The sequence below is a fragment of the Dendrobium catenatum genome, unplaced genomic scaffold (assembly GCF_001605985.2).
Source record: "Dendrobium catenatum unplaced genomic scaffold, ASM160598v2 fragScaff_scaffold_1220, whole genome shotgun sequence".
Taxonomy (NCBI): Eukaryota; Viridiplantae; Streptophyta; class Magnoliopsida; order Asparagales; family Orchidaceae; genus Dendrobium; species Dendrobium catenatum.
Window position 1 is genome coordinate 13,555,279 of NW_021319682.1, and position 8,363 is coordinate 13,563,641.

At 29.9% G+C, this 8,363-nt stretch overlaps 1 non-coding gene across 1 annotated transcript; it reads left to right on the top strand.

Annotated features, from left to right (window-relative positions):
• Positions 1–4,298: 4,298 nt before the first annotated feature.
• LOC114580732 lies at positions 4,299–4,404 on the top strand. The gene has a single exon (XR_003702289.1). It is a non-coding gene; the product is annotated as a small nucleolar RNA R71 (small nucleolar RNA).
• The last annotated feature ends 3,959 nt before the right edge of the window (positions 4,405–8,363 follow it).

Here is an 8,363-nt window from a genome sequence, read left to right on the forward strand (position 1 = left end):
TCATACAGTACGATTAGTTCAGAAAACTAAATTTCTAATTTTGTCACTATCTCACTCCTATGAGTTTGTGTGTGTATGGTCACCAAGTTTAGTATCCACCATAAATATAATTTGACTCAAAAAATTTATAAAAAAGAAAAGGTAAAATTACATACTCTTCTAGACATTTAGCCCTATTCTACCAAATCTTTAGCCGAATAATTTTGCACAGTGTTCAATGGACCTGAAATGTTAGAACATAAAAAATAAATAAATATGCAATAATAGCAATTAATAATAGATAGCATAGTAAAGAATTCAATAATTTTTGTTTCATCAAAATTATAGGACTTGGGTCCATGTTTGCAACACTGACCACTAGGATTTTAACTTCCCAGGAAATAATATCAATAATAAATTATAAAGAAGTACATACTTTCCATGTTCAAATTCCTTCATAATGAGCTTATAATCATTCAATTTGTTCCTAATAGAATTTGGTATTGTCATAAGCATTTATCATACACTCTTCCCACTCATACAACTGTATCTATCATTTCTCCATATCATCTTTAATATTATTGTTCAATTCATTCAATTTCCAGTAAGTCTTATGTTTTAATTCTAATGGTAAGTGACAAGCTTTGCAATAAATCAATATATAGTGAGACATTCCAATTGGATCTTAAATGCAATCCTATAAGCCCAATGTGCATCATCCAATCTAAAAACCAAATCTTTTATATATGCACTTATAATCTTTCTAATATCCTTTTGATCCCCCTATTACTTATTTCACCTTATCCAATGGTTTGGGGAATATAAGCAGTTGTAACTCCATGCTAAATTCTATACTTTATGATTAAATTCTGTACTTTCTTATTACAAAAGTGACCCCCCACAGTAATGATTGACCTAGGTATTCCAAATCTTGGAAAGCTTTTTCCTTTAAGAATTTAATCAAAACCTTGGCACTTGTTTTGGGTGTTACAACACCTTCGGTCCATTTAGAAGCATAATCAACCACAATCAAGAAGTGTTTATTTTAAAAGGATGGCATAAATGGTTCCATAAAATATATTCCATGAACACCAAAGATTTCAACTTCCAACATGTAATTCAAGAAAATTTTATTTACTTTTGTTATATTGCCAACTCGTTGACAGCTATCTCATTTTTTAACATAATCATTAACATTAGTAAATAATATTGGCCAATAGAATATTGATTATAGGATATTCAAAGTAACTCTAAATCCTCCAAAATGCCTACCATATTATGAGTCATGGCATATCTTGATATTTTCAATCTCTTCTTCTAGGATAGAACTCTTTATGATTTGATCATTACAATTTCAAAGAAGGCATGGCTCATCCTAAAAATAGAATTTAGCACCATGCATGAATATTTTACGTTAGGTCTATGTCATGCCAAATGGAATCACACCACTCAAAATATAATTTACATTGTTAGGATACATTAGTTCAACTCAAAAAAAAGTTCATCTCATAATTGCATATTAATATCATACTCATTAAATGTAGATTTTTAGTTCTAACCTAAACAAAGCATTGACAACTTGATTTTTTCTTCCTTTTATATTTAAAACTTAGACATCAAATTCTTATAATAAGAGAATACACCTAAACAATCTTAGCTTAGCATCTTTCTTTGATACAAGATATTTAATGGAAGAATAATCAATATGCATAACCACAATTATGCCAATAAAGTATGACCTAAACTTGTCAAAGCAAAGACTATGGCTAAAAGTTCTTTCTTAGCTATTACATAATTAACTTGTGTAGTATTCCATGCCATGCTAGCATAGCATATGGCATGAAACTTTTATTTATTCTTTGCCCTAAGAGTGCGCTGACATTAAAATCACTAGTATCAAGCATGAGTACAAAATCAAGTGCCCAATTAGGTGCCGCAATAATATGTGCAATAATCAAAAGTTATTTCAAACATTAAAAGCTTCAAGACATTCATTATTGAAATCAAAAGGGACATTCTTTTCAACCAAATGATAATAGATCAGTAATTTTGAAGAACTCATAATGAATCTTCTTCAAAAATAAACATGTTTTAGAAAGATTCTAATTCATTTAACAAATGTGGGTGGTGCCAAATTTTCAATTTCCTAAACTTTGGCCTTATCAAATTTTAAACCTCTTTCAGAAATCTTGTGACTTAACATAATATTTTTTGTAACAATAAATTGATACTTTTCCCAATTTAATGTTAAATTTAAATCATCGCATATTTTTAAAATAATAAATAAATTCATAATATAAGATTTAAATGTAGTACCAAATATAGAAAATTCATCCATAAAATTTTAGTACCCTATTTAATCATTTTTTAAAAAAACAGATATCACCCAATTTGAAAAGCAATAGGCTTATTCAAATGTCCCAAAGGCATCCTACTAAAGGCAAAGGTTTCATAAGGACTAGTAAAAGTGGTTTTTTCCTAGCATTCTAGTGCTATAGGAATTCCCTGATATCCAACGTAGCATCTAAAAAATAATAAAATGTGTATCCATCCAATCTATCAAGAATATGGCCAACAAATAGAAAAGGAAAATTATACTTCCTAATGGCTTTACTTAACATCATATATTCTATACATATCCTCCATCCTATGATTTTTCTAGTATGTATTAAATCATTCTTTGCGTTGGTCACAACTGTCAAACCCCCTTCTTAGGCTCACAATGGATGGGTCTAAACCATACGCTATTAAAAAAGAGTTAAATAATACCTACATGAAACCATTTGTATATTTCTTTCTTTAAACTGCTTTATAGAAGGGTTCAATCTTTTTTGTTGGTTAGCTTTTGGCTGGAAGTCATCTTCTATTAAAATATTATGCATGATCAATGATGGATTAATCCCTTTGATATTAGGTATCATCCAACCAAATGTTTTCTTATCAGTTCTAAGAAACCTAATAAACTTATCAATTTTCTCTAGCATATCCTCTATCATTTCCCTAGGATATGAATGATATATCTATTAATCAAAGGATAATAGTGGTGGGTTGAACCTCTCCTAAGTTATGTCTATAAATATATAATGGAGATAAGATTGATGCTAGCTCCCAAGTCACGTAATTCTCTCCCATAAAATTTATCCACTATAGCATACAGAAAATTAAAACAATAAGGGTCTTAAAGCTTTAAAGAAGTTTCTTTTATAGAATTGCACTACACTAATTAGTAAGAGAAACAATCTCAAATTCTTATAACTTCCTCTTCTTTCTAAGGGTATCTTCCATGACTTTTGCATAAATAGGCATTTTCTCGAAGTTATCTGTAAATGGGATATTAATGATCAATTTTTAAAATATTTATATAATTTTAGGGAAATGTCAATCCAATTCCGTATCAAAAGTCTTTGAGAAAATGGTGGTGGTTTCCTTTCCACAACCTTCCATATAGGCTTCTTTTATTTCTACTCAAACTTAGGTTTTCTAATGATTCGGTAGATTCTACATATACTTCCATAGGATTCTCTTCTTTAAACATATCATTCTCCCAAACAACTCCTCTAAATCTTTACCACTCTTCATCCTAATAGCTTTCCATTGATCCTTACCCTTATCTTTAAGATAAACCTCAATATTACTAATAATTTGGGGTATACTATTTAGTGAATTAGCAAACTAACTTAATTAGTTCTCTATGTTTCTAATGGTAGTATCATAGCTTTGAATTTGGGTCCCCAATTGTAGCATAAATTCTTATAAGGAAGGCTTTTTATCCTTATATTTGTTATTAGCATTGAATGTTAGAGGATAATTAGGACTACGATTTCCAAAATTTTGTTAAGGCTAGTTTTAGTTCCCTTTATAGTTGGTTTCATTATTATTCCATTTATTATTCCCATTTTTGTTATTATTCCAGTAAAAATTAGGGTGATTCCTCCAACCATGGTTGTATGTGTTAGAGTAAGAGTTACTTTGCTTATTTTAATTTTGAGGAATTAGGGTCATTCGATGATCCAAAAAGTCCCTCATCTATAAGCTTTGATTCTCCCTAAATGGTACTAACTCTAAGCTGATATAACTTCCTAAAACTGTAGCAAGCTAAGCAGACAAGATAGATAAATATTATACTCATAGACACTAGCAACTTAGGATTGACTTTCTTTGAAGGCCATTTGAATCTATTAGTGACCAAATCATTGATTAAAGAATAAGCTTCATCAATCATCTTGGACATTAATGAATCTCTAGTTGTAGAATATATAATGGATCTAAGGGATCCTATTAGCCCATTATAAATATCTGGATAATTAACCAATTTGTTAAAGCATGAAGTGGACGCTTCCTAAGTAACTCCTTAAACCTTTCCCATATTTAATAGATAGACTCCCCATCTAATAGAATAAATTATGTGATATCATTTCTAAGCTTGGTTGTTTTAAATGGAGGGAAATATTTTGCTTAAAACGTATGGCCCAAATCATTCCACGTAGTGATGGAGCTTGGGGATATGTAATTAAATGACATTTTTGCCTTATCTTTGAAGGAAAATGGGAATAATCTAAGTCTAACAATGTCTTCAAACACTCAATTATACTTAAATGTTGTATAAATATCTAAGAAACATATAATATACAAGTTTTGATCTTCTACAAGAGTTCCCTACTACTATGAGATTTATACCACCTAAATAATTATAGGTTTATCCTCAAAGTTATTGGCTTGAATGTTAGGTCTACTTATGCTTTTTTGCATACCATATACTTTTGTGTTTGCACAGTACAAATTCTCCATACCACTAATTACACTTAGCTTACACACACTTTCTCCCCTCCACTAGAATCTTTCTAAGACTAACTATATATATATAATATGCCAACTCAAATAAATAAAATAGTGTCACAACCAAACCCAATACGGATAAAAATAGACAGGTCATACCATTTTAATGTAGGATATACCAAGCTCAAGATCTAAGTTTTGGGAAATTTTAGATTTCTTCCAATTAAAAGTTGAAACATGCAGTAGAGCTACTAATTAACTTCAGCAAGTAGAATAAATTAAACTCACCCAAATGTTTCCTTTCTTCTCAATAAAGATATGTATACAATATTTAAAATGTAGCGCATGATGGCTACAGACTATAAAAGGGTTAATAAAAAAGACCTATCCATGACTAAATAAAATTAGGAAAAATATATATAAATACTAGGACAAATTAGATCCCAAAATTAGATACTCAACTTGCTCTTTCTCTTTCACTTAACTTGAAATAGAATATAAAATAGGTGTGAGCCAATACAGCTCAGTAGGTCATATCCACCGATCTAAATTTTCAAAAAAATTAATTATTTTGCATTTAACTTGACTTAAAAATAATTCTTAAAAAACATATTGTATTGAGCATGATATTAATTAAAAATATCTAAAACAAAGTAGTTTGTGCACTAAAAGTAAATAAATAAACACTTCTTATATCAAAGCATAAATAAATAAATTTTCCTTAGGCCTATATACCTCCCACTAAAATTGGCCCTCATGACGCTCGTGTCGATATATCAGAAAAAAGGCCCTTATGATTCTCAATGCCTAACACATATTAGATATTCAAAAATTCAAGCTCTTACAAATCCCAAGGCATTTAACACCAAAATAGAGCATCTGGAATGGAACATCCCCCACACATAAAAACTCCTTAAAATAAAATAATTCAAGAAGATAAGCACATATATCTTTGTAATTCATAAAAGTTTGATGTAGGATGTTAATCCTAGTTGAATTATCCCTTGGCACACCAATTGGAGGGTGAATTGATAGTTTTAAAAAAACTTACTGCAAACACAAAACTTTTTTTTTTAATTTTTTAAAAACTTAAACATAAAAAATTATCACCCAATACCGAAGCAAAATTGTGAAACTAAATTTTTAATTATGATGATGATGAGTAGCTCAATTCAATATATCATCAAATAGATATTTTTTATCATGCAATTTCTAAAAATTTAAAGTATAGGAAAGTAAATTGCAAAAAATTAAAAACAAAAAAGTGCACAAAAATTTTATAGTAGTTTGGTCAAACAATGACTTATGTCCACTCCCCATATTGCACTAAACTTTAGGGTCTCTCATTTAGCCCCCATATCTAGGCGGAGAAGCCCTTGCAATATTTTCACCAACCTGGTGTGACAGAGATCCTTGACCTTTTTTTCACCCTTCTGACGAAGGCAGAGAACCTTAGACTCTTTTTTCAACCTCCTGGTAAAGGTAGAGAACCTCTACCTCTTTCACCCTCCGAGTGAAGGCAGAGAAATTTGTACTCTTTTTTCACCCTCCTGGTGAAGTAAGAGAATGTCAACGATCCTCGAGTTGATGATCTTCTTCTCAAAGCCACTGAAGAAACCAAGCAAGACACTTGGAGGAAATAAGGAATGATGCTTTCTTGGAGCAACCATGTGAAAACCCCTCACACTCCTTCTCCCTCACACATAAGCTCTCCCTTTTCTTTCCCAAATCTCTCTCTCCAAAAAACCCAGTAGCTAAACACTTGAAATAAGTCAATTAAGAGAGCTTAAATACAAGGTTTCACAAAAAGCCCTAAATCTCAATTTTGTTGACACTGATCGTAAAGTACGATCCAAGTTTATATAGTACAATTAGTTAAAAAAGTATATTAGTATTATATGAAGTATAAGGTATTGTACAATCAGTTCAAATATTTGGTTTGATCATCCAAAATGATATATTGCATTGTCCACTATGATAAGTTCAATTGAATTGAATTATCATCCTGTAAGATTAGGGATGAATAAATATCATCCCACATAAAGATTAGGTAGTATTGTTTGCAACAATCTCCCCCATTTTTGTAATGAAAAATATTATTCGTTTTTTATCTTTTTTTTTAACTTTCTTGTAAATAATAATTTAAAAAAATTAGAAGAATACATAATCATGAATTGGAAATAAATAAAATAGTAGACCAATCATAATTAAAGTAGTAAGTATAATCCACCAACAATAGGTTACTCCCCCTTTTGACATCACAAAAAGGAGGAATAATAAAATCATATTGGATGATCATTGTGAAGATGGTTGTCCTAAGGCATAAGTCTGAACGATCATTGACTGGTAAGATTGTACACTACGAACAAGTGTTCATATAATATAATATGTTATTTAATATCTCATCGACCAAATTCAATTTGTACAACAACGCATGCCACATGTATCGTATAATAAAAATTAGGTGTTCATACAGTACAATCACTAATATTAATCAATCAAAGTCATTGAATGTGTTGTAAGTGGCGATGTAATATTTTGTGAATTTTTTATAGTATGATATGATATCATACAGTACAATGTGAGAATTTTTTATTTTTTTGTGTGATGATTAGGAAGACATCATGAAAAGAAATGAAAAAGAAAAAATTGCAAAAATAAAGTTTCCCAACATAAATATGTACATGAACAATCATAAAACAAATTGCATAAAAGCATATAAAAAACATTAAAGTTTTCAATTTTTAATTCATCCTATTTCAAGCATGAATGTCTATAACCCCTAGTTTGGTCCTCAAGGTGCTAAAGGTTTCAAAGGTAAAGGGTTTGGTAAATATATTTATCAATTAATTTTTAGTAGCTATATGGTTTAATTCTATATCTCCCTTGGTTACATGATCTCTAATGAAATGGTGCTTAATATTTGTGTTTAGTCTGGGAGTATTGAATTCAATTTTTTTGAGAAATCGATAGAACTAGTGTTATCACACAAAATAGCTTCATACAGCTATATATTATGCTTCAACTGTATATAGAGCTATAGAGTTTTATTTTCTACTAGACCAAAAGATTAATGATTGTCCTATGAATTAATAGGTTACAGAGGAACCTTTTCTATCAACCCTGCATCCTGTAAAGTTTAAATCAAAATATCCTATGATTTGGAATGATGAGTTAGTTTTAGGATACCAAATTCCTAGGTTTTAGGTTCCTAGAAGGTATCTAAGAATTCTCTTGACAGCACTTATATAGGAATCTTTGGGATCAGCCTGAAATCTAGCAATGAGACAAACACTAAACATGATATCAGGTATACTGATAGTTAAATAAAGAAGTAATCCAATTATCCCTTTATGTTTCATCTGATAAACTAACTTTTCATTGTGATTCTTATCTAATTGAATGGCAGAGCTCATGGGAGTATTGATTACCTTAGCATTATATATCTCATATCTTTAAAATATTATATATATATATATATATATATATAATTATTATTTTATTTTATTTTATTTTTTTTGCTAAGAAAGGTTCCATCATCCTTTTGCTTTACACTAAATCCAACGAAATAGGTAAGCTCTCCTATCATGCTTATCTCAAGCACCTCA